This window comes from Lissotriton helveticus, chromosome 8, assembly GCF_964261635.1.
Source record: "Lissotriton helveticus chromosome 8, aLisHel1.1, whole genome shotgun sequence".
In the NCBI taxonomy this organism is placed as follows: Eukaryota; Metazoa; Chordata; class Amphibia; order Caudata; family Salamandridae; genus Lissotriton; species Lissotriton helveticus.
Genome location: NC_136069.1, coordinates 40,360,612 through 40,387,822, shown reverse-complemented (window position 1 = coordinate 40,387,822; position 27,211 = coordinate 40,360,612). Strand labels below are relative to the sequence as shown.

At 46.0% G+C, this 27,211-nt stretch overlaps 1 long non-coding RNA gene and 1 pseudogene across 2 annotated transcripts in view; one reads left to right on the top strand and one right to left on the bottom strand.

Annotated features, from left to right (window-relative positions):
- LOC144772306 (alanine--tRNA ligase, mitochondrial-like) overlaps window positions 1-6,390 on the bottom strand; it is a 444,475-nt pseudogene extending 438,085 nt beyond the window's left edge. The window contains exon 1 of the transcript XR_013599714.1: window positions 6,285-6,390. The product of XR_013599714.1 is annotated as an alanine--tRNA ligase, mitochondrial-like (transcript). The remainder of the gene's footprint in view (window positions 1-6,284) is intronic.
- A 307-nt stretch (window positions 6,391-6,697) lies between these two features.
- LOC144771451 (uncharacterized) overlaps window positions 6,698-27,211 on the top strand; it is a 219,546-nt gene continuing 199,032 nt past the window's right edge. Inside the window, exon 1 of the long non-coding RNA XR_013599284.1 lies at window positions 6,698-6,830. This is a non-coding gene — a long non-coding RNA (uncharacterized LOC144771451). The remainder of the gene's footprint in view (window positions 6,831-27,211) is intronic.

The following is a 27,211-nucleotide window of genomic DNA, read 5'->3' as shown; positions in this document are numbered from 1 at the left end:
CTTTGCAGTATTACTATTCTAATTCAGATGTCATATTTTCTGAACTTCCTACCCGTAGTAACCTGAATCCTGTACATACTAAGAGTGATGTAACACGGTATATGGGTGAATATTTTCTAACAATAGGTACAATAGATATAGCTGAGGCACAAAAGAATAATTTAACATAATTTACATGAAAAAGAGAAGATATTTTTGAATTTAGTTGAGAAAAGGAGGCAGGATTTCCAAAGAAAAGCCAAAGAACATAAAAACAAGGTTCCTAAATGGGGTGAAAATATAGCTATTACCTCAAATGGCCGGACTCATGCTGCTATGTTGCTGGATTTTGAAAAGAGAGGGAAACTCTGTCTCCATAGAGAGAGAACGAGTTATTATAACAATATATTCATTGATTTCAGTGAGTGTGAACACAATTACTAGGTAATTGGGGGTTGGGGTTTCAAAGATGGAACTGAACCAGTTTTTCCTGGGATCTATTACATTTGTGGGAACAAAGCATATTTTAAATTGCCTGACCACTGGTATGGGAGCTGCTATTTTGGAATAGTTTTCCCAAAGGTATATCATGTGGGTAAAAACACTGGAAGCAATGAAGAAGCAAATGGATTAACAAGATATAAAAGAGCTAGTTTTTCTGAAATTGTAGGTGATATATTTAGTGCATTGCTAACTTCAGTGGGAGTGGTTCTGAATACTCAAAGAATTTGCAAATTGTCTACAGTGGTGGATCGCTTATCGACTGACACTGCTGGAGGATTTCTGATGATCAATACCGAACTGGTTGCGATCCGATCAATGGTTTTACAAAATAGACTTGCTCTTGATACATTATTAGCAAAAGAGGGCGGAGTCTGTAGAATGTTGAAAGGGCAACATTGTTGCACTTACATACCAGACAAAAGTGTGGAAATTAAAAGGGTATGTAAAGAATATTACACATTTGGAAAGAGAACTCAAGCCACTGGAGGTTGATAGTGCATGGAAGAGACTGACAGATGGTCTCTCCTCTATAGGTAGTTGGCTTTCTAAATGTAGGAAAAAGTTTCGTAGGTAAAATACTGATGCCAATGGTGGGAATAGCCCTGACGATTTTAGGGATAATGATCTGTTGCAAATGTCGTAAGCACAAAAAGTCTTACACAGTGAATCAAAGAGGAAAGAAAAGATGAATGGAAATATATACAAGAAAGTGAAAACATTTCACAATCATATTGAAAAGAGACCAAAGAGAAAGTTTGAAGAAATTGAGTTGGGTGAACTGTGAAAGTTGGCATCTGTTTCATTAATTGGTGATGATATAAAATATCATCAAAGAGGGGATTGATGGAGCAAGAATTCGCATGAAAAGCGACTTGCTTGTATTCAAGAACCTCAAATAACTCGTAATGTACTAACTAACATGTTTTGTCTATTAATATCGCATTACACAACACAAACGCTTGTATTAATATGGCTGCTGCTACATGGGATTTTCTACTGCGCATGCGTCTGTCACACTTACGTGACATGACGTATTCTATGCTTTGGAGGGAATCTTTCGCTTCTGCGCATTAGAGCTAATATGGCTGATTTGTATTCTCACATGCAAGAAGCTTGCACTGCTGTTTTTGCTAAGCGGTTCGTTCTGCTTAACCCATAACGCAGTAGTTTAAATAAAATAATGGGAATAGAGTAGAGATACATGGTATACAGTGCATTCATTTATTCTGTGTTCTAAAACTGTTTCTTTTCCATTTCATGTTACACTCTGAAAACTGGCCTGACTTGTAACGCTGTACTCCATCTTTGTTGAAACTGCGACTGCGCAAAGTCTCAAGTCTCTGGAACAGTGACCTTTAGACTGTAGCCAAGGAGCTGACTGTCTAGAAGATGCTCCTGGGAACATGAACTCCTGAACCCAAATTTTTACAAAGTTATAACAATGTATTTGCCAATAGAACATCCATTGTTGAGTGGAATAAAGATGTCATGAGAACCTAAATTTGATGGTCGGGAACGTTAATTTGAATATGAGACGGTAAAAGTCTTAATTTTGGTGTGGTGTGACGACCTCTCCTCCTCTTTTAACCAATCGAAATTGGGGATTCTTACACTTGCAACATTGGGGGGGTGGTACACTGCCCTGGAAAATAGTATAACTAGAGTAGGCTTAGTTAGTTAATTTGTCCGACTTGTACGAATAGCTGACCTGTCACTGACCCAACGCACTCAATAGGTGATCGAGAGCAGAGGTGCGGCGGAGCACTCTGTCAGAAGATTCGCTGACCCAATCGGGGTCCGGGGGAAGCGGAGGTGCTGGCGAAGCACTTTGATGGTGAATTCGAGAACTCAATCGGGGTTCTGACTGTTAGCTGCAGAGAGGGAGTAGCGGAGGCGTTGCAACTGAACTGCGGGTGCCGGTCTTAACCTTTGGTGTTCCTGTCCTGATCCAAATCTGGTTTTCCTGTCCTGATTCTGAATCTGCACCTGCTGGCCTACTGGCAACTGCAACTTTTGGGGGTTTCTGTCCATTACCTGACCCGTGGCCAGGGTTGGTCTTCACACCATTCTAGGTAAATATAAATCTGTGTGGGTTCGTCATTGTATTGTTCCCTCCTCTTTACCTTTCCTACAGTTACAGCTTTGATTACATATGTTCCCTTTTCTTACCCTCCCTTTTGTTAAATGCTCAAAATTATTTGATTGCATATTATGTTCCCTTTTCTTACCCTCCCTTCATGATCACTGTTGATTGCATTTTTATGTTCCTTTTTCTTACCCTCCCTATTGCTAAATGCTTAATGACTGTTTAATTCATATCTTGCATAGTTACATTCGGATTCTGATTTTCATTATTGAGTCTTTTGGTGTTCAGTCTTTGGATCATGACCATTTAAGAAATTTAGATAAAGAGTTTAAACCTTTACCGAGTCTGTGGTTATTATAGGAGTGCAAATATTATTTTTGCTAGCTATATTCAATCTAACACCCTGATCCAATAGGTTTACAGGTACCAGCGACAAGGATTGGTAAGTCAATGGTGTAGAACCTAGTAGGTAAAAATAACTGGTAGTAGAGCGAGGGTTACCTGATTAAGTTATATGTTGTTATTGAATTATGGGCCCAGGCGAGTATTGGTAAAAAATATAGTCGGGTGACCTGCGCGCTCTATCACTGTGTTTAAGCCATTGGCAGCTTGGCACAAAAGACCCAGGCTTAACTTACAAGCAATGTGCAAAGTATTTCTGCAGCACTTCAATCCGTAATAAAGTGAAAACAGAACACAAGCAAAATCCCAACCCAAATTAGGAAAATAAAGTACATATTAATAAATAAATGAAAACCAAAATAACAAAAATCCAATCAATAAAACCTGAGATATGCAAATTTGAAGATTTGACTGAAAACAGTGGCAAAAAACACAAAGTGCCAAAAAAGTTCAGGCCAACTGCGATGGAGCACAGGCTGGCTACAAGGACCAAGTAAGGCCCATTGAACAAAGCACCTTAAATCCCGGCTGCAAAGTGAGGCAGAGTACTGCGGCAAGGATGCGTCACAAAGCAGAGGCGTGTGAGGTCCGGGCAATGAGATGTGTCACGCAATGGCCGTTCTGGGAAGTGATGTACGGCGATGCAAAGTGCTTGCATGGAGAAGCGTAGCGCGACAACGGTTTCGATAGGGTGCTGTAGGCAATGCACAGTCCTTGCGTGGAGATGTGTTGCGCAGCTGCGGTTATGAGGGGCTGCGATGGGTTATGCATCGGTTCTGCTGGGGGTTCCACGGCGCAGCGGAGGTTATGCATCAGTTCTGCTGCTCCACAGATGGGCTGGCAAAGCACTTTCAAGCCCACTTCCAGGGGTCCAGGACTGGGGGGGCACCACTTGGGAGGGCAGGAATCACAGCTGGCAGAGTCCAGGTGCTAGGTTCAAGGTTGTTGGAGCCTCTTATGTCCCTGAAGCTCTAATCAGAAGGCCAGCCAAGTAGCCCTTGGAGTCACTCTGGAAACCTGGGTGGAGAGATGCAGTCCAAGCACCTCTCACCCAGGCAGAGGGCAGAAGGTCAGCAATCCAGCAGGGCAGCAGTCCAGCAGAGTGGCAGTCCTTTCGGCAGCACGGCAGTCCTTCCTCCTGGCAGAGTTTTCCACAGGTCCCGACGTGTACTGAAGAGCTGGGGTATGAGGGCCACTATTTATCCTTGGTGCAAACTTTGAAGTAAGAGAAGTTTCTAAAAGCTTCCATCCCCTGGGGTGTTTGGAATATCCTATCACTCAGTCCTGGCCTCATAGTCTGGGATCCCAAAATGAATGAATGAATGAAGGGACTGAAGCGCAACCAGCTGTTCCAATAGGAGCGTTCTGGGTCTAGTTGCAGGTCTAAGAAAGCAGAACGACTAGCAATCCCTGTCTACTAAAACAGAGATAAAATTCACAACTCTTTCAAAAGAGGAGTTTTTAGATGGGTTTGAACATAGCCTCTGATGACATATTCCGAAGATAATCAGGAAGCAATTTTCACAGTTGAAGGTGCCAGAGAGGTAAAGGCCCTGCCTCCAGCTCTGGGTTTATATATTCTTGGGATACATAGAAGATTTTGGTGGGTAGACAGTACATTTCTGTGGGGTTATCTTTTAAGCTTGTCTTGAATATAGGCCGGGCATGTCAAAATCACAGCCCCAAAAGTAAATAAAAGTGCTGTAAATGTTATTCTTTGGGTAATAGGAAGCCAGTGAAGTGTTTTCAGCCCCTTTCAGATTGAGGTGTGTTATGGAATATTCAGCACAAGGCGAGCTGCAGCGTTCTGCACCCGTTGTAATCTGTTTACAAGCCTTTGAGGGGCCCCAAATACCAAGTCATTTGCATTGTCCAGCCTAGAAGTAATTAGGACGTGAGCAATGCATTTATGTGTATTATCTGTAGAAATTTGAAAAATGACCTAAGAAATGTCAGTAATGCAAAACATATATCAGACAAAACCTTGGGCCAGATGTAGGTAATCACATATTACAGATTCCTAAATACCGAATTTTACCGATTCTGTATTTAGGAATCGGTAAATGTGATGTAGCTAATGATTCGGTAAATTTTACAGAAATTCGGCTACCTACATCTGGCCCTATTACTTGTGGTTTGAAAGAAAGTGACATATCAATTTTAACTCTCAAATTCTTAGCCACGGTGGTGGGGGCTGGGGGTGTTCTCAGCTCTAATGGCCAAATTCGACGTGCCCAGTGGTGAGGATGTGCCAAATACTAAGATCTCTGATTTAGTCGAGTTCAGGAAGAGGCCGCTCTTATGCCTTCCATCTGCCACTGCCACGAGACAGCCTTAAAAGTTGGCTATCACAAGTTGTCCAAGTCTTGAAAGGCAAACATTAATTGGGTATCGTCTGCGTACGATATGGCATTAAACCCCAGGCTTGTGCCACAGTAGCAAGGGGCAATATGGATGTTAAATAAAGTAGGGCTAAAGATAGAGTCCTGTGGTACTCTGCAGTTTACCTCCTTTAAATTCTGAGGTGTAGGGGGATAGATGAACTGCGTGCTGTCTGCCCGCAAGGAAAGAATTTATCCAGCTTCAGACAATGATGCTATGCCAATTTTTTCCAGTTGCATCAGTAAGATTTCATGAGAAACCGCATCAAAGTTGGGCGACAGATCAAGCAAGACTAAAGTTTTTTTTATAACTAGAGTCACGCTCAGTTTTATTAAACTCTGTCACTTCTAGAAGAGCTTATTAAGTAGTTAAGCCCGCATGAAAACTGGACTGGGAGGGGTGCAGACAATTATTCTCGACAATAAATTTGGTGATTTGACCATTGACCCCAGATTCTATTGTCTAAATTTAAATCATTACCGTAGGAAGATTCTATCGACAAAATTATTACTGTAAGAAGTAACACTGATGTTTATTTTGAAAATAACAAACGAATTATGTCATAACAAACGAAGCAGCTGGTCCCCACGAAGGCAACCGCTGGGAATCGTCTATGGAGTGCTCTCCTCAGCAAAATGCTGTACTTGTACTGTGGTCTGATTGACAGGTGAACTCGATGAATAAGATGCCTATTGGATGAACTGTGGTCCACTGTTATGTTGTGTGTACCTGCTTGCTTAAGGATTAAACCTATTTCACCCTACTTTGAAGTGTCATTCTTCAATTCAACATCCACTCTATTGATAAAGCCCTGATGAAGTCAGAGATGTAAGAACTTTGTTTTTCTGACGAAACACAAGTTGGCTTGATTTGAAGAGGAGGACATTTGAATGTGAAATTGAAGAAACAATAAATCAAAGTGAACACTAACCGCCTCCATAATCGAGTTGAAACGTTGCTTCCTGGCAGGTCGGACATTGCTGGTTTTCCGTCCTTCATGGTCTGCTGCTTTCTCTGCAGACAGGTGAACCGGAAGTGAAAACGTAGCTTCCGTGTCGACAGGCAGCGTCCTCAGCGTCTGCTATCGCCACTGACCCGGAAGTGGAAACTTGTCCTTTCTGTTCATCGGGCAGTGTTGTCTGCTGGCATGTATCGAAGCTGCTGGCTCTGCCGCCAGTGACCCGGAAGTGAAACTATGGCATGTTTTGTTATTAGGCACCGCCCTCTGCCGTCAGTGCCCCGGAAGAAAGGCAGTGGCTTCCTTGTTTGGCTGCACCGCCCTACGCTGGTGCTGTCTCTGCCGTCAGTGACCCGGAAGTGACCCCTCTGTGTGTTGTGATCTCTGCTCTCAGACCCTAAGGCTGAGGCTCCGAGTCTGACCCGAGGGCAGAGGAGGCCCCGGGGCCCGCGGCCCGGCCTCAGCCCCCGGGGGCCCCTCGTGGCCCCGGCGTCCCCTGAGCCCTGGACCTCCCTCGAGGTGAGTTCAGGCCACGGGGGAGATGTGGCCTAGCGGCCGGAGCTGCAGCCTGGGGGTCCAAGCTCGAGTCCAGGCGCCGCCTCAGCGCCCTGTGACCCTGGGCTCATCCCCTGACTCGAGGCTGGCCCTGGGGGCAGCCTCGAGTGCTGTTGCTCTGCTTGATTTCCATGTTCTTTTGCATCTCACTGTTGAACACACGAATCAGCACTTGAGTCATTTGCTGCAATGTGTGAAAAAAAACCACATTTCAATATAAAGATTCAAACAAAAGAATGAAAGAGAATGAGACTTCGGCCCCCATCATAAGTGCCCTGGCCACCTCCAGAGTTACTGGCCCCGGGGCTACGAGTAGCTGCAGGGCTGGGGAAGGGTCAGCTCACTATGAGGTGGAGCCTGAGGGGCCACTAATGGGGGATTACCAGGGAAGTCTGTCCTTTGGGGTCTGATTCCCACAGCCCTGCCAAGTGTCACACATCCAGTGTGACACTAACGCATTTTAAGTTTCATTACCGCATTCCCGCATTTGAAATGATTGTCACGCAAATCAGGGTACTTAAAAGCTGAGCGTATTACCGGTATTTGTGGTTTGTAGAGTCTGATATTAGTTAGGTTACACAAACACAAAGCAGACTGGGCACAGCAGCATATGCGAAGTCTGCTATGTTTTGATGGTTCATCCTGATTGGACTGTGTTTTGATGTATTACCTAGTAGGTAGGCTGACCTGCCAACCTCCCCCGGCAATTGGTCCTTATAGGACGCACGTGCGTGCGTGCAGCCGTACAATGGTATATTCCCCGCTCAGCGCGGGATTCCTGATAGATCAGATGACGTTGATGAGATCGGCCTCACTCTCGTGCGAGTGGTTGTGGGGGGGAAGGCTGCACAGCACTGGTAATGGCAGTGCGCATCTCAGAGGTCAATCATTTAATCGAAATAAAGGCAAGAAATCCCCGCCACCGCGACCGGCAGAACCCCACAGACCGCAGTGGCCGCTGCCTGGAACCTTCATCTACTGCTCAGACTGAGAGTCGGTCTGAATCATGCCCGGGCGGCTGGTTTTGGATGTGGGAGTCGTTGCGGCCACGAGGCGGCCGAAATCGAATTGATGCTCCACTCGCAAAAAAATGTGAGTGAGTCAGTGTGCTTAATCCTTGGACAGAGTGCAATGTGATAAAATGAGGGGAAGGGCGTCCTTCAGAAGGACTCCAAGGAGCAGGGATCGCAGAGAGGGGCACTTGACGTCTACTGTATATTCATTTGGAGGGACGGGCACTGGCATACAGATGGGGCATCAGTCGTCACGCGACCAGGACCCAGCCCACTCGGCCGCGGCGCCACCAGCCGGGATCAGCTGCCAAGTAACATGATGATCAGTGCCTGAGAAAAGCAGGTAATCTATTAACTAAAAATCATCAATTACATATAAGTTGCTATCCACTCGTGAGCTATGTGCACTTTCATTTCTGCTGCTTTCCGATGTTTCTTTCCTCCCTCAGCCTGTGCCCCAGCCCGGGCCCCCAATAATTGTTGCAGTCGCCTGGCAATGCTAAAACTCTCCTTCAACACGTCCTCTGTGTCCGAGAGAGGCTGAGCAGGTGATGTTTAGGTCAGGCCCGCCTCACAAACACGGCTAAGAAGGGACTGCGAATCTGGCAATTTTTAACACAATCATAGCTGCCAAGGTTTCAGATTGCTATGTGTGATATTTTTATAATTTCAGTGTAATTATGAGTGACATTTTAACTACTATGAGTGACACTTTCTCACGAGCAAAAGCAGGCAGTAAAGATGAGGGAAACATGTACATTTCAGAAATGACACTCATTTGAGCAAGAAGAAACTAAGAAAATCTTAAAACTGCTACAAATCACAGATCGTAAACTGATCGTAATTTGGGAAATATGCAATGTATCATTGGTACATTCAAGTCTTTTAACAGGGTTATAGGACATCTCTGCTGTTATAAATCCCTGTGGTAGCAATTATTTAATAACGACTTACATTTTCTCTAGTAATGTCATAACACTACACTGCACAACCTAGGTAAGGAAAAAAGAGAAGTTTGTCTCTCTGTGTGTTACACTCATTGGCTCAGCCGGCAGCATGCACTCTCAGCTGCTGTACAGTATAAAAGTCAGTCTCTCCCTAGTCGCAAACGCTTTTGAAGACCTCTGAATGCAAAACTGGTCAGTGGCATGCATATTTGTATTTTGTGTAATTATTAGAACCTTTTTGTGAATTAGCGAACTTCAAACCTGTATGGATTGTGTTAAAAATTGCCAGATTCGCAGTCCCTTCTTAGCCGTGTTTGTGAGGCGGGCCTGACCTAAACATCACCTGCTCAGCCTCTCTCGGACACAGAGGACGTGTTGAAGGAGAGTTTTAGCATTGCCAGGCGACTGCAACAATTATTGGGGGCCCGGGCTGGGGCACAGGCTGAGGGAGGAAAGAAACATCGGAAAGCAGCAGAAATGAAAGTGCACATAGCTCACGAGTGGATAGCAACTTATATGTAATTGATGATTTTTAGTTAATAGATTACCTGCTTTTCTCAGGCACTGATCATCATGTTACTTGGCAGCTGATCCCGGCTGGTGGCGCCGCGGCCGAGTGGGCTGGGTCCTGGTCGCGTGACGACTGATGCCCCATCTGTATGCCAGTGCCCGTCCCTCCAAATGAATATACAGTGGACGTCAAGTGCCCCTCTCTGCGATCCCTGCTCCTTGGAGTCCTTCTGAAGGCCGCCCTTCCCCTCATTTTATCACATTGCACTCTGTCCAAGGATTAAGCACACTGACTCACTCACATTTTTTTGCGAGTGGAGCATCAATTCGATTTCGGCCGCCTCGTGGCCGCAACGACTCCCACATCCAAAACCAGCCGCCCGGGCATGATTCAGACCGACTCTCAGTCTGAGCAGTAGATGAAGGTTCCAGGCAGCGGCCACTGCGGTCTGTGGGGTTCTGCCGGTCGCGGTGGCGGGGATTTCTTGCCTTTATTTCGATTAAATGATTGACCTCTGAGATGCGCACTGCCATTACCAGTGCTGTGCAGCCTTCCCCCCCACAACCACTCGCACGAGAGTGAGGCCGATCTCATCAACGTCATCTGATCTATCAGGAATCCCGCGCTGAGCGGGGAATATACCATTGTACGGCTGCACGCACGCACGTGCGTCCTATAAGGACCAATTGCCGGGGGAGGTTGGCAGGTCAGCCTACCTACTAGGTAATACATCAAAACACAGTCCAATCAGGATGAACCATCAAAACATAGCAGACTTCGCATATGCTGCTGTGCCCAGTCTGCTTTGTGTTTGTGTAACCTAACTAATATCAGACTCTACAAACCACAAATACCGGTAATACGCTCAGCTTTTAAGTACCCTGATTTGCGTGACAATCATTTCAAATGCGGGAATGCGGTAATGAAACTTAAAATGCGTTAGTGTCACACTGGATGTGTGACACTTGGCAGGGCTGCACAATCCATACAGGTTTGAAGTTCGCTAATTCACAAAAAGGTTCTAATAATTACACAAAATACAAATATGCATGCCACTGACCAGTTTTGCATTCAGAGGTCTTCAAAAGCGTTGCGACTAGGGAGAGACTGACTTTTATACTGTACAGCAGCTGAGAGTGCATGCTGCCGGCTGAGCCAATGAGTGTAACACACAGAGAGACAAATTTCTCTTTTTTCCTTACCTAGGTTGTGCAGTGTAGTGTTATGACATTACTAGAGAAAATGTAAGTCGTTATTAAATAATTGCTACCACAGGGATTTATAACAGCAGATATGTCCTATAACCCTGTTAAAAGACTTGAATGTACCAATGATACATTGCATATTTCCCAAATTACGATCAGTTTACGATCTGTGATTTGTAGCAGTTTTAAGATTTTCTTAGTTTCTTCTTGCTCAAATGAGTGTCATTTCTGAAATGTACATGTTTCCCTCATCTTTACTGCCTGCTTTTGCTCGTGAGAAAGTGTCACTCATAGTAGTTAAAATGTCACTCATAATTACACTGAAATTATAAAAATGTCACACATAGCAATCTGAAACCTTGGCAGCTATGTTCCCACAGTAATTCCTCATGGACTTTCACCTAAAGATTTTGGCTGCTTTGACTGAGCTGCATGTCAGATTTACACCGCTGCCCTGCAGAGCTCCAGATGTGCACCAGAACCCACACACGCTCCAGTTTCAAAATAGTTTATGTATATTTGGCAGGACGGCTTTTGTTAGAACCATCTGTGTAAAAGGAGCTAGTGTGCTTTCCAAACAGGCATGTTTTTGTTTGACTGTATGGTAAAGATAGTTCAGGATCACTGTTGTTGTTCCAATGCTTGGGACCCACAGTCCTCAGTGGAATCCAGGGTCACTGTAGGGACTGGTTCTAAGTCCCAGGCACGCAGGAGTATGGGCATTTTGTGTAAAAGGGGACCTTTTACCACTGACGGACCGTGGACTCGCCTACTAATGGACACAAAACCGAGCCCCAAGTTCACCCTTTTGGTATTTGATCCTCATTGTACTAAACAGAGTGATAAAGGCTTTCTTAGACCAGTGGTGTGGGGTTAGAGACTCCAAACATGGCACAGCTGTATACATTCACAACTCTGCCATTCCTGTTGGCTTTGTGTTCTTTGGGCTCTTGTGTTCAGCTGCCTGCTTACCATTCCATCCAGCTGTTTCCTTCACCAGATGTCCCTCTCTTGGTGCTGAACACCTGGTTCCACTTTTTGCCTACAGAGTTTGCTCCTCTTTCCATCTTTGCGGCTATTTGGAAGGCGTTGGTCATAGACTCTCTTGTTTTCTCCTTTCCTTTGAGTAGGTGTTGAGATTAAAGTTAAAGTGTGTATTGAATTCATTATTTACATCCTCTTCTTTTTCCTATTGTAAATACGTTTTTACAACTCGCCTGCGACAGGGCATGCGCTCTTGCCAGCGAAGAGTGTTGTTTATAATAAAGGGCCTGGAGCCTGGCCATACCTTACCCTTTGCTGTCACTCCTCTTTGCTGCCTCCTAGTTCGCCAGTGTGTGCCGGGCATCACTTTCTTTTCTTTCTGTGAAGCATGGACCAAGTACACATCGATTCATCTTCCCCTGCCTCCAGTTCTCATGCTGCTTTCTACATTTGTTCTATATTCAAACACATTTTTGTATAGTGTTTATCTACACCTTCATCTTTTGTCTTGCTCGTAGTACAACTAAAATAAAATTACATTTTACGTGGGTTGGATTTAGCCACTATTGCCACACTAGCACCGTACACATTCATGAGGCTTGCCCCTGCACACCTATTTTCATTACCTTTCAGCCATTCATCCCTTTGCGTTGATTTTAAATTTGTTTCCTTGTTCAAATCATTTACACACACAACTGTCCTACTCTACACCACTCCACTGCCCTCCATGCCAGTCCATTCAATGCCACTCCACTTCCCTCAATGTCATTTTATGCCCTCCATGACACTACTCTTCATCACTCTACTATATGCAACACCCACCACTATACTCCACCTCACCTCACACAGTGTCACTCTGCGCTGTTCCACTCTGTCACTCCACTCCACACAATGCTTCGATATGGCACCCTGTACCACTCTACAGTACTCCACTCTACTCTTCTCCACTCTACGCCACTCCACTCCACTCTACTCTTGTCCTCTCTACTCTATGCCACTCCATTCTACACCACTCCAATCTACCTCACTCTGTTTTACACCACTTTACTCCACTCTACTTTACGCCACTCCATTGTACTCTGCTTGATGCCACGTTACACCACTCGACACTATGCCATTCTCTATGCCACTTTACTCTACGCCACTCCACTGAACGCCACTCCAGTCTCTGGCACTCCACTCTCGTCCACGCTGCTCCATGCCACTCTACTTCACTCTTGCATCACTCCACGTCACTTCACTCTGCGCCACTCTACCCTACACCATTCTGCTCTACGCCTCTCCATTTTACTCTTACACCACCTCACTCTTCTCCACACCACTTTTCTATATGCCACGCTACTCTACGCCACTCTACTCTGACACTCCACTCTACCCTACACCACTCTATGCCATTCTACTCTGTGCCATCCCACTCTATGCCAGTCCACCCTACGCCATGCTGCGCCTCTCCACTGCTCCACACCACCATACTCCTGCCACTCTACTGTACTTCACTCTATGCTACTCCACTCTGACACTCTACTCCATGCCACACCACTCTAAGCCAGTCTACTCCAATAAATGCCACTCAGCTCTACGTTACACCACTCTACACAACTTTTTTATGCTACTCTATGCCCTACCACTCTACGCCACTTAATTCTACATTATGCTACTCTACACCTCTCTACTCTATGTCTCTCCATTCCACTCTATACCATTCTCCTTCATTCCACTCTACAGCACACTACTCTACGCCACTCCACTCTAACCATCTCCGCTCTATGCCACTCCACTTTACTCCATACCCCTCCATGCCATCGCCACTCTACTCCATGGCACTCTTCTCCATGCCACACTACTCCATAGCACTCTACTCCATGCCACTCTACTCTACATCACTCTATGCCACTCCATTCAACTTTACCCTACTATACGCCTCTCTGCGCCACTCCTCTCTGATCCAGTCCACTTTTCTCCACTCTATTCTATGCGACTCCAATACTCTACAGAACTCCACTTCATGTCACTCTGCTCTACTCCACTCAATGCCACTCTGCTCTGAGCCAGTCCACGCCTTTCCACTCTGTGGCGCTCCTCTCTGTGGCGCTCCTCTCTGTGGCGCTCCTCTCTGTGGCGCTCCTCTCTGTGGCGCTCCTCTCTGTGGTGCTCCTCTCTGTGGCGCTCCTCTCTGTGGCGGTGGCGCTCCTCTCTGTGGCGCTCCTCCCTGTGGCGCTCCTCTCTGTGGTGCTCCTCTCTGTGGCGCTCCTCTCTGTGGCGGTGGCGCTCCTCTCTGTGGCGCTCCTCTCTGTTGCGCTCTTCTCTATGGCGCTGTTCTTTAGGGCACTCTACTCTACAGCACTCTACACCACTCCTCTCTGTTCCAGTCCACTTTTCTCCATTCTAATCTATGCGACTCCAATACTCTACAGAACTCCACTTCATGTCACTCTGCTCTACTCCACTCAATGCCACTCTGCTCTAAGCCAGTCCACGCCTTTCTACTCTGTGGCGCTCCACTCTATGGCGCTCTTCTCTATGGCGCTCCTCTCTGTGGCGCTCCTCTCTGTGGCGCTCCTCTCTGTGGCGCTCCTCTCTGTGGCGCTCCTCTCTGTGGCGCTCCTCTCTGTGGCGCTCCTCTCTGTGGCGCTCTTCTCTATGGCGCTCTTCTCTATGGCGCTCTTCTCTATGGCGCTGTTCTTTATGGGACTCTACTCACCAGCACTCTACACCACTCCTCTCTGATCCAGTCCACTTTTCTCCACTCTATTCTAGGCGACTCCAATACTCTACAGAACTCCACTTCATGTCACTCTGCTCTACTCCACTCAATGCCACTCTGCTCTAAGCCAGTCCACGCCTTTCCACTCTGTGGCGCTCCTCTCTGTGGCGCTCCTCTCTGTGGCGCTCCTCTCTGTGGCGCTCCTCTCTGTGGCGCTCCTCTCAGTGGCGCTCCTTTCTGTGGCGGTGGCGCTCCTCTCTGTGGCGCTCTTCTCTATGGCGCTGTTCTTTAGGGCACTCTACTCTACGCCTCTCTGCGCCACTCCTCTTTGATCCAGTCCACTTTTCTCCATTCTAATCTATGCGACTCCCAATACTCTACAGAACTCCACTTCATGTCACTCTGCTCTACTCCACTCAATGCCACTCTGCTCTAAGCCAGTCCACGCCTTTCTACTCTGTGGCGCTCCACTCTGTGGCGCTCCTCTCTATGGCGCTCCTCTCTATGGCGCTCCTCTCTATGGCGCTCCTCTCTGTGGCGCTCCTCTCTATGGCGCTCCTCTCTATGGCGCTCCTCTCTGTGGCGCTCCTCTCTATGGCGCTCCTCTCTGTGGCGCTCCTCTCTGTGGCGCTCCTCTCTGTGGCGCTCCTCTCTGTGGCGCTCTTCTCTATGACGCTCTTCTCTATGGCGCTGTTCTTTATGGCGCTGTTCTTTATGGCACTCTACTCTGTCTCACTTTGCCACTGTACTCTACATCACTCTCCTTTACTCTGCGCCACTCCCCTCCACTCCATGCCACTCTACTCTACGCCTCTCTGCGCCACTCCTCTTTGATCCAGTCCACTTTTCTCCACCCTATTCTATGCGACTCCAATACTCTACAGAACTCCACTTCTTGTCACTCTGCTCTACTCCACTCAATGCCACTCTGCTCTAAGCCAGTCCACGCCTTTCCACTCTATGGCGCTCTTCTCTATGGCGCTCCCCTCTATGGCGCTCCCCTCTGTGGCGCTCCACTCTGTGGCGCTCCACTCTGTGGCGCTCCCCTCTGTGGCGCTCCACTCTGTGGCGCTCCACTCTGTGGCGCTCCACTCTGTGGCGCTCCACTCTGTGGCGCTCCACTCTGTGGCGCTCCACTCTATGGCGCTCCTCTCTGTGGCGCTCCACTCTGTGGCGCTCCTCTCTGTGGCGCTCCACTCTGTGGCGCTCCTCTCTGTGGCGCTCTTCTCTGTGGCGCTCCTCTCTGTGGCGCTCCCCTCTATGGCGCTCCCCTCTGTGGCGCTCCACTCTGTGGCGCTCCACTCTGTGGCGCTCCACTCTGTGGCGCTCCACTCTATGGCGCTCCTCTCTGTGGCGCTCCTCTCTGTGGCGCTCCTCTCTGTGGCGCTCCTCTCTGTGGCGCTCCTCTCTGTGGCGCTCCACTCTATGGCGCTCCTCTCTGTGGCGCTCCTCTCTGTGGCGCTCCTCTCTGTGGCGCTCTTCTCTATGGCGCTCCTCTCTGTGGCGCTCCTCTCTGTGGCGCTCCTCTCTGTGGTAAGAAAAACAATGGTCCAGAAATGCATGGGCGTTCCTTATATTCGCACCAAAGCATAAGTAAACTCAGTTATTTAAGCTAAACAAAACAAATATATCACTACAGCACCAATATTACAACAGAAGAGAGGAAAAACATCATTTTATTTCCTTATCTCTAAACATGAGATTGTTCTTATTTACAAGTTACACAATGTATTGCAACACAAGGGGTTGCCCAGTAGGAGCGTGCACAAAAAGAGGAAATTGTAAAATACCATAATTATTGAAATTAGTGTAAATATTCTGTGTATTTCTTTGAATTTCTTCTTTTCCTTTGATTCACTGCACTTTTCTTCAATCACCTCTTTTTGTGCATAATATTGGTGCTGTAGTGATATATTTGTTTTGTTTAGCTTAAATAACTGAGTTTACTTATGCTTTGGTGCGAATATAAGGAACGCCCATGAATTTATGAATGTTTGAATACTCACTGATTAAGTTGGTTAACAGAAAGAAATAGGTTCTGGACCATTGTTTTTCTTACCGCAGTATACCCAGGTCCGTATCCTTTTGGGTTACCCCATTTTCATTAATGGCGCTCCTCTCTGTGGCGCTCCTCTCTGTGGCGGTGGCGCTCCTCTCTGTGGCGCTCTTCTCTATGGCGCTCTACTCTGTCTCATTTTGCCACTGTACTCTCCTTTACTCTTCACCTCTACTCTGCGCCACTCCCCTCCACTCGATGCCACTCTACTGTGCGCTAGGGGTGGGTGCGACTCACAGTTTTACCATGTTGAGTTACATAAAAACTCAGTGAGATTCTGCGGAGTTCCACCCAGCCCTACTCACCATATCCCAGCTGCCTGCGTGAGCTTCACTTGCTGTTGCGGTCTTGTGTGCGCAGCTATAACAGTTGCTGGAGGCAGTAATGCTGACATCAACCTGCACAATCTTACAGTTTACACTTTGGAGGAACCCTTGTCCCCAGGGACGCAGGCCTAGCGAGCTGGTGTGACCTATCAAGCAGCAGCGATCCGCAAAGAATCCACCTGAGATCTGGTGTAAAGCTCCCTCAGCAACATGACCTCTCTCGCGTCTCATGGCTCCAGGGCTGTGCGCCGCGCCCCAAACCAATAGCCCATCCAGCAGTCCAGTTGTGCACAGTGTTTGCAGACCTGCACCCTCAGCCATCCAATGCTCTCTGTCTAGGCTGACAGAGTCTCTTCCCTGCACACCCACTGTTTCTGGTGTGGTACAACCCAGCCTGATAACTTTCTCAGGTACCATGTGAGCACGTGCCCCGCCCTGACAGCCACCACCGCTTCCTACAGAGGTACCTGTAGCAACACTTGAACCTACTGCTCTTCAGTATCGCTCCCTCTGCAGAATGCTAGAACCTGCTTCATCACACCATGCATACCAACAGCAACCACCGCTTGAAGCACCACCGCATGGGTAACAAAATCACCTGCAGACTAGGGGTGAGTGTCAGTATACTCCTCCATGCGGCGGTGAGCAGAGTTTTTGCAAAACTCCATGCAGATGGGCACAACTCGGCAAACTCCGCCAGAGGAGTGAAGTTTTCCACCCACCCCTACTCTATGCCACTCCACTCTTTGCCACTCTAGTCTGTGCCATTCCCGTTTAAGCCACTCCCCTCCCATCTACGCTACTCCCCTGTACTCCACATCACTCCTCTCTACTCTACTCCTCTCAACTCTACTTATTTCCCCTCTACTCCACTTTGTGCCATTCACTCTCCGCCACTATACTCTTCGCCACTCCCTCCACTCTCCTGTGTGCCATCCCCCTACATTTGGCCATTCTGAGTAGATGCCACACTGCCCTAAAACATTGCTATTAAACATTGTCTAAGCCAATATCTCTTGCATAGGCTCGACCTATTGGCTTTGCCAGTGCTTGTTCTTTTGTCTGTCTTTTTACTGTGAACTCACTCCTGCTCGTCTCTTTTTTTTCCTGTTTCTTTTTGTTTGTTTTATAATATGCTAGTTCAACATCTGAATAACTTTGTCAAGCGCTTTGGTGAAAGTGTTAAAGAAAGAGGACTTCTAGACACTACACCATCAAATACCAGCTGCAGCGGTACCTACTATGGATTGTGGTCTTCGTAGACCGCTCATAGCTGCATGAGAAGCCCATGTGCCCGCCCCAGCCGGCCGCTGTGCTCTGACTGGTAGAACACCCTTCTGCTCCTGCAGTGGGATTCCTGGCCCCACAATCGACTGCGAAACGTGGTCACTTCGACCTGCTGACCTGTTGATTACTAGTGTGCTGAGATGGTACTGAAGGCTGTGCCTTGCCCTCGCAGACTCGGCACCGCGCACGCCCCTGTGCTGAAATGTGTGCACTTACAACAAGAGTGCCCCCAACCTTTGCGCCGTGGTCTTTTGTTATCAAATGAAGGGTATTTGTTTTAAGAATGAATTTAACTGAATAGGAATACAAGTCTTATATAATTTAAAAAACCTGAAATAACACCAACTAGACTATTTCATTAAGATGTGTTACCTTGATACTACCCTTATCCAGCCCTCCACTCAACAAGAGTCGATTATGACTGTTTGACTCTGCTATCCTTGGATAGTGAACCAGTGTCAGTACTGCAAGCTGAGCTCCCTGCATTTCTTTAGAACACTCGTCATAATCGCAAAGGGTTTGTTTTCATTAATCACATGGACAAATTAGAAGTCTTACATATGGACTGTAGGAAGGTAGGACCCTTCTGCATGGTTACCAAAGCTTTTTGCCTGGCACTATGCTGTTTTGGACTAGTCTGACTGGGATCCTGCTAATCAGGGCCCCAGTCTATCTGTTTTCTTCCTAAACTGTTATGTTATGTAGTTAGGTACACTCCAGATGGATACTGGGGTACCCTTGTCAGTCCATTGAATATGGTACACCAGGCACTCAGGGCATAGGTACCCCAGAGGTCACTTATGGGCTGCAGCATGTATCATGCCACCCAAAACAGACCATTCAAAATGGAACTACAAGCCTGCCGTTGCAGCCTGTTTAAGTTGGTGCTTACACCACTTACTAAAGATTAGGTTTACTATTTCTAAGGGTCACTGCACTTAAAACCTGTAGCAGGCATTTACAATCCTGAAGGCGGGGTCATTGGTTCTAAGTGAGAGTTATAGAATTACATAGCCCCTTGCTGGTAAAAACGGACACATTTATATACACCTGTTAATCTCCTTTGCAAAAGTACTGGAAAAAGTTTTGTTTTTAAACATTATGTTAATAAATGCCAGTCTTGCATTCCTTGGATACCAACATCATGCCTTCTGTATTAATCAATGCTGGTTTTTGAGGTACTTGTGCCACTCTCGATTTCTTTCTTAATCCTTGTAGTTGATGTAGCCCTTGTGGCATCTATGCCGTACCTTTTATGTGAATCCATTATGTTGCTGTTTGGTTCTTGTGCCACCCATGTGTTGTATTCTTTGTTAATTCATGGTGTTGGTGTGCCTTGTTTCACCTATATAATACGTTAAAAAAACACGTTTTATATGCAATCACTCGAAGCATCTTTTAACACACTTGATACAAAGTAGTACACCCTCCTATAGTCCTGAGTTCTTATGGCTGCTGGGATTTGAGTCTTACATGTTCTAAACTCCCACCTCCCTCTGTGTCCCCTGTATGTTCTCCACTGTCCCCAAATCTTGTCCCATTTTCGCGGGCATCCCCTGGCTTTGTATGTTACTTTCTCGGCCCCAGAGCACCATTCCAAATCTTCTTCCCATTCCAAAAGGTCTGGTGCTCAGCTCGCGCCCCACTTTTTGGCTATGTTTCTTTTTGCTACTATTGCTGCTACTTTAAGCCATATTATTATTATTATTATTATTATTAATATTATATATTTTTATTTGACTCATCTCATATGACCTCCTTAGCTATAGCACCCATTCCACCTGTACCGCCACTGATGCATATTAGCTTGGTGGTTCCACTCTCAGCTGATGTTCTTTGCAGGGAATAACCATAACATGCACGAGCTGACCAGAGGTTTTAATCATTGGGTCATCGTCCTGTCCCTAAACTCGACCAGATACCGTATCATCCAAAAGATTCCAAAACAGCCCCTTATCTGGCTTTTCTCTATAAACATTTACTCTTTGATCTAACGCTCCTAAGTATCTAACAGAAATACACCAAGCATTACAAGTGGGAGGTATCGTCTGCCGCCACAATTTACAGATCTCCCTCCTGGCCAGTAATATCAAGTTGAATACCAGTTTTTGTTGGGACCCTATCAGGTCTGATATTCTCCCGAGCGCAGGAGCAAAACCAAATATTATGAGAGATGGGCTTACCTCCACGATGCTACACAGGGCCCTGGAGATAGTCTTACCCACATTTGTCCTATATTCTTGTATCTTAGGGCAGGAAACAAATACGTGGACATAATCTGCGTTCTGATGCCCGCATCTCAGACAGCTGGCTTCTCCACCACCCTTTATCTTGGATATCTTAAGTGGGGACCAATAGATCCTGTGGGGTGTGAAAAAGTATTTTTTTCTGAGAGCAGCAGATTTAATCGGGGGTAAAGAATATCTAGAGATACTTGCCATAAGGTTTTCAGCTCCTCCCTCGGTAAGTAATTCTGCCAGACTCGGTACGGCTGCTCAATCTTTCTATCTGTTGCTGCCAAGAAATGATTATACCATTGCGCCACTTCGTTTAGTTCGCTTTCCATCCTGTTATCATCCAAGAGTGGCCAGCATTGACTCTTGCACCAGGAAGAGAGCTGATAGAATTTGAACCTGGACAGAGTACAGATTTGACTCTAATATTCGCAGGAATTACATTTATCGCCCAGTACAAGGTCTCTCCAATATACGACTCCTGCCTCTTTTAATGGATAGAGTATAGTAGGGGGGTTGTACTCAAATGGAGTCCCGGGGACCTGGGTTAGTTACGTATTATGGGGAAGGGGTCCCAGGGAATGAGGAACACAGGATATAACTCAATACAAAAAGGCAATCACGTAGACATTGAATCCAACCTCCATGTTTTAATCACAATGGGGATGTATAACAAATAATGACAATAATCACGTAATAGAGATAGTGGTGGAGCAGGGCCCCAAAGGGGGGGGGGAAGAAGGGGTTGCGTGATAACGTGAGGATATAGTGATAAGGAAGGGGTAGGATGAACGAACAATCAATACTTTGAACCACAATAGTTATAATGGTTACATATAGTGTACAATAAAGAACAAAAGTACTTTGGATATCAAATCAAACTGTATCATACTCCACACAGTACAACATATGAACAGTTAGGCCGTGGAGTTGAGAAAGTAAGAAAAACAATGGTTGTCGACGTTTCGACCCTCTTAAAAATGCAGGTCCTATTAAATCCTTGCAGCGGGGTCTTCTTCAGGACTGGGGAGTTAGGGCAGACCACCTAATTCAATATATATAATGTAAGGTATTATTATGCTAATAAAATAAGGAATTTAATTACAATTACTTTAGTGGAAGACAGCACACGATATTTGAAAATGGAGGGAACATGCACGAATGTAGGGAAATAATTAATAAGGTGACCCCTACTTGTGGGGTACCAAGAAAAAACCGATATTTGGCATCACCGTGAGTGGTAGCGTGAGCTAGGGGCGCTGAAAAACAATTTAAAGCGTCACGTGAAACGGGTGACCTTAATAGAATATAGCACCGTTAATGGTGACAGCTATTTGAAAATCGGGAACGGTGAAACAAGTGATCCGTTACCGGGTGTGATTGGCATGTCAAATTCGGACTGACTAGCGTTTACAAAAGGTGTTGGGGCATGCCATTCAGATCATTACCAGGTTCATTACCTTGCTTGACACAGTATGGAATCTGAGAAAATAACGGGGACATCCTGATCGATGTTCCTATAGGAAATAAACAAAAGGTCCGACAAGTTGATATATGCCGGAACCCTCACAATAGACAGTTGTGGCAGCAGACGGGTAAATCATATGTAAACCGGGAGGCACTTACCCCGTTGGTTTGACAAAATTGTTCAAAAGTCTGATGCGATCGTCAAGTATGTCTATACAGGAAAGAGAATGGGTAATGTAATTAAAAGGGGCGCTCCCTACGATATTATGACCTAAACTGAAACCATCGGCGAGTCAAAACACACGCTTACCGAGGGCCGATTGAATCAGGCTCACAGTCCGCTCGAATTCGCAATGGCGATTCTAAGGCTCCGAGTCATTAAGTTGCTCTGGTAACGGGATCACGTGTCCCATACACTAGCATAGAGCTAAACGAAAGACTGGGTTGTTGTTTGGTGGTTGCTAGGACACCGCTTGCTGGAAAATTACTGAGATCGGGTGCTAGTTAGAAAATAGCGTTCAAAGGGTCCACGTGGAAGGTCAGGGTCACAAATACACGCCTGATTTAATTTAAACGAACTTGTTAATAGTAAAAACAAATTACACAGTATAACTTGTCAAACGTTAAAAAACAAAATTACATGTGTACCATATTCGTTAATGGGAAGCCACTCGCATATGATTATGGATGGATACTTTAACAAGAGGTCGGGCCAAGTACATATTGTGGGCAATCTGCACACAACCGGCGTACCTCACACACGCGGGTAAAAGCCAGTAAGTCCTTAGTTACTTAATAGTACAGACATCTAAAATTCACTAGTAGGGGTACTCAGTGGGTAACTGGCGTACCTCTCACATGAGGGTATAAGCCATACATGAAGTGTTGTCGATGACATTAAACATGTTAGAGAGAGCAAGTAGAGAGAACACATAAACAGGTGTAGAAAATCCATATCAGTACAGTGCATACGATGGCGTACCTCTTACATAAGGGTAAAGGCCAAAGTGTCAACCTTAAATGGATTATATGATCAAGACAGAGTGGCCAGCTGAGAGAAAGAGCTGTCATGCTCGTTGAGCCCCTTATCAATGGAGTTGAAAAAGAACATCCATTTCAACTCCCGGGTATTCAGGATGCTCGAGATGTTACCACCACGGGGTCCCAGAGTCGCTCTTTCTATTACTACCCATCTGAGACTCTCCGGTAGGTGCGAAGATACGGTGAAATGTTCAACCAGGGGAGCCCCCTGTACCTCACACCTGATTCTACTCATGTGTTGGAGAATGCGCACTTTTATTTTCTGCTGAGTTTGAACTATGTATATCTGGTGGCATGGGCAGAGTATAGCATAAATAACGTTCGTAGAGTTACAATTCGTCTGTGCTTTCAGCTTGATTCTCAGATGCCCATATTGGAATTCTTTTCCTTGAATTGTGGTCTCACAAGCTTTACAGTTCCCACATTTCGAGTGGCCGGTCACAGGTGGCAGGTTCCACAGAGTTGTAATCATGGGATCCTGGGGTGTCGGTAATAAAGATCTGACCACGAAATCCTTCACACTCTTGGCTTTCTTGAAGGCGTGCAGAGGTACTGACGGTTGGTCGATATCGTCCGATATCAATTGCCAGTGATGGTTTATGATCCTTTTAATTTGGTTACTTTTTGTGTTGAAGGTTGTAACACACACAATCCTCTTGTCTTGTGAGTTCCTGTTGGAAGTAGGTGATAGTATTTCCTCACGGGGATAAAACCAAGCCCTCTTCTTAGATTGCTTGACTAGACGTCTCGGATACCCTCGTGCCAACAATCGATTGGTAAGTTCATCGGATTCCATCTGGTAATGTTCGCGATCTGAGCAGTATCTGCGGATTCGCAGAAATTGCCCGAAGGGGAAATTGTCCCGGAGGGCTCTGGGATGATGGCTGTCGTAGTACAACAGAGAATTCCTCTCTGCTGGTTTACGGTAGAGTTTCGTGAATAAGACCCCTGTATCCTCATAGATGGTGAGATCTAGGAAATTAATCTTGTGCTGGTCCGATTCTATTGTGAACTTCAAGAAGTCAGATTGATGATTGAGCCAATTGAAGAAGGACGTTAGATCGTCAAGATTCCCATTCCAAATCATAAGAATGTCATCAATATAACGCATCCATAGACCAATATGGTCTCTGAATGGATTTATTGAATTAAGTATGGTGTCCTCTTCGAATGCGGCCATGTAGAGTATGGCTACATCCGGAGCAAAGGGAGCCCCCATTGCTACACCCGACGTCTGAATATAGAACTTATTCTTGAAAATGAAAAAGTTTTTGGTCATTGCAATCCGGAGGAGTGATATAATGAACTCCGTGGGCACCTGGACCGGTGCCGGGCGTCGGTGTAGGCATCGTGTAATTACATTCAAAGCTTCTTGTTGCGGGATTGAAGTATAAAGCGACACCACATCGCAAGTTGCCAATCTTTGGAGCTCTGGGTTGAAGGGAGAATTCTCAACAATGTTAATCGTGTGTAATGTATCACGTAGGTAAGTGGGGGTAGGTTCCGCCAATGGTTTCAAAAAGAAGTCAATGTACTTGCCTAAGGGTTCAAATATGGAGCCACATCCGGATACAATCGGTCTTCCAGGGGGATTGGTCATGCTTTTATGGATCTTGGGGATCGTGTAGATGGTGGCTAGCCGGGGATGTTTTTGGTTCAGGAAATTGAATTCTAGTTCAGACAGAAAACCCAAGTCCAATCCTGCTTTGGTGATTTCCAGAATTTCAAGTGCGATTGACTTTGAAGGGTCTGCTCACAAAGGTTGGTAGCTGACTCCGTCATTAAGTTGACGCAGGACCTCAGATTCATATGCGGCCAAGTCTTGGACTACAATGGCACCCCCTTTGTCCGCTGGTTTGATGACTATTTGGTCATTGTGGGCAAGTGATTGTAAGGCCGCCTTCTCAGCTTTGCTTGTGTTATACCTTACAAACGTTCTAGTGCCTAGAAGTAGTTGGACATCCCGCCATACTACCTCCTCAAATGCCAAGATCTTATGTGACATGGTGCTGTTGTAGGGAACAAAAGTAGAAGGAGGTCTCAGGCCAGTAACCGATGATTGCATACTTTGTTGTGAGTTCCGAAAGAAATATTTGAGCCTCACCTTGCGAAAAAACTGGTAAAGTTCTGCGCGGATGGTGAAGTCATCAGGATTATTCGTGGGAACATATCATAGTCCTTTGTTCAGTACTTTAATTTCGTTGTCACTTAGAGTTTGTTTAGAGATATTTACAACAGGGCTGCCTTGCGCCGGGGGGGCGCCACCCAGCAGCGTCATTCCAAACTGCCCATCGGTGTCATTCACCATCTGTACGTTTTGCTTCGGGTAACACGTTCCCCGTGTTGGTCTGCTTGGAATTGAACTTGTTTTTGTGGTTGACCACGACCTCCATCCCAGCTGCCTGTGTTTGGTTGAAATCCACGCTGGTTGCCTCTGGGCCAATTGTTGCCCCGACCACGAGGGGGTCGCCATGACCACTGGCGTTGACCTAAAAAAGGATTGAATTGGTGATGTTGTTGCTGTTGTCCGTAGTCTGGACAGTTGTATTGATTACTGGGGCCCGGTTGTTCGTGTTCTCCTTCAGAGCTGTAGGAGGAATCCGAGAACGTCTGGTAGTTGCGTCTTCCTCTATAGGATCCTCGCCCCCGATTCGTGAAACGGCCCTGACTGTCCTGGCGGGAAGTAATCCTCCTGGAGGTAAGGGTAGGTCTTTCTTTTGTCGTACAGTCTTATATCTCGGGCTAGTTTTTCAAGTTTGCGGTTTTGTGTCGTTAAATCAAAGTCCTTGAGAGTCGCTTCCAGGTTGTTAAGGGTTTCTTTTGCGTTTGCAAAATTGGCATCGGCTGCTATCTCCGCTTTGAGAGTCTTAATCTCAGCACTGATAACTTGAACTTGGTCAGCTGCTGTTTCCACCCCCAAGACCATCCAATGCCGAGAGCAATTGTTGGCGACGTGACTGAACCCTTCTTTAAATTTGGGGACTTCTATGAAGATAGCAGGTTCGATCTTAATCTGGAGCCCCACCGGAATGATATTCTCTTTAAGATACCGTGTCAGAAGGTGACCATGCCATCTGATGCGGACCAACTTCTTTTCAAGTCGTTCCAGACGAGAGATTTTGTCTTTAAGTGTGAAGTCTATAATTGGGATATCGTTGGAGACAAAGAAATTGTTTGGATTTTCCAACAACTTGTCTATATAATCTTCAGAGTATGATAAAAGTTCCCTTTCGACCATTGTGTGCTATGTCCAACTTAATTGGACTCAAAAAGAACCTCGCAGACCAGTGTCTGCTCGAAGTAGAGTATAGTAGGGGGGTTGTACCCAAATGGAGTCCCGGGGACCTGGGTTAGTTACGTATTATGGGGAAGGGGTCCCAGGGAATGAGGAACACAGGATATAACTCAATACAAAAAGGCAATCACGTAGACATTGAATCCAACCTCCATGTTTTAATCACAATGGGGATGTATAACAAATAATGACAATAATCAACGTTTGACAAGTTATACTGTGTAATTTGTTTTTACTATTAACAAGTTTGTTTAAATTAAATCAGGCGTGTATTTGTGACCCTGACCTTCCACGTGGACCCTTTGAACGCTATTTCCTAACTAGCACCCGATCTCAGTAATTTTCCAGCAAGCGGTGTCCTAGCAACCACCAAACAACAACCCAGTCTTTCGTTTAGCTCTATGCTAGTGTATGGGACACGTGATCCCGTTACCAGAGCAACTTAATGACTCGGAGCCTTAGAATCGCCATTGCGAATTCGAGCGGACTGTGAGCCTGATTCAATCGGCCCTCGGTAAGCGTGTGTTTTGACTCGCCGATGGTTTCAGTTTAGGTCATAATATCGTAGGGAGCGCCCCTTTTAATTACATTACCCATTCTCTTTCCTGTATAGACATACTTGACGATCGCGTCAGACTTTTGAACAATTTTGTCAAACCAACGGGGTAAGTGCCTCCCGGTTTACATATGATTTACCCGTCTGCTGCCACAACTGTCTATTGTGAGGGTCCCGGCATATATCAACTTGTCGGACCTTTTGTTTATTTCCTATAGGAACATCGATCAGGATGTCCCCGTTATTTTCTCAGATTCCATACTGTGTCAAGCAAGGTAATGAACCTGGTAATGATCTGAATGGCATGCCCCAACACCTTTTGTAAACGCTAGTCAGTCCGAATTTGACATGCCAATCACACCCGGTAACGGATCACTTGTTTCACCGTTCCCGATTTTCAAATAGCTGTCACCATTAACGGTGCTATATTCTATTAAGGTCACCCGTTTCACGTGACGCTTTAAATTGTTTTTCAGCGCCCCTAGCTCACGCTACCACTCACGGTGATGCCAAATATCGGTTTTTTCTTGGTACCCCACAAGTAGGGGTCACCTTATTAATTATTTCCCTACATTCGTGCATGTTCCCTCCATTTTCAAATATCGTGTGCTGTCTTCCACTAAAGTAATTGTAATTAAATTCCTTATTTTATTAGCATAATAATACCTTACATTATATATATTGAATTAGGTGGTCTGCCCTAACTCCCCAGTCCTGAA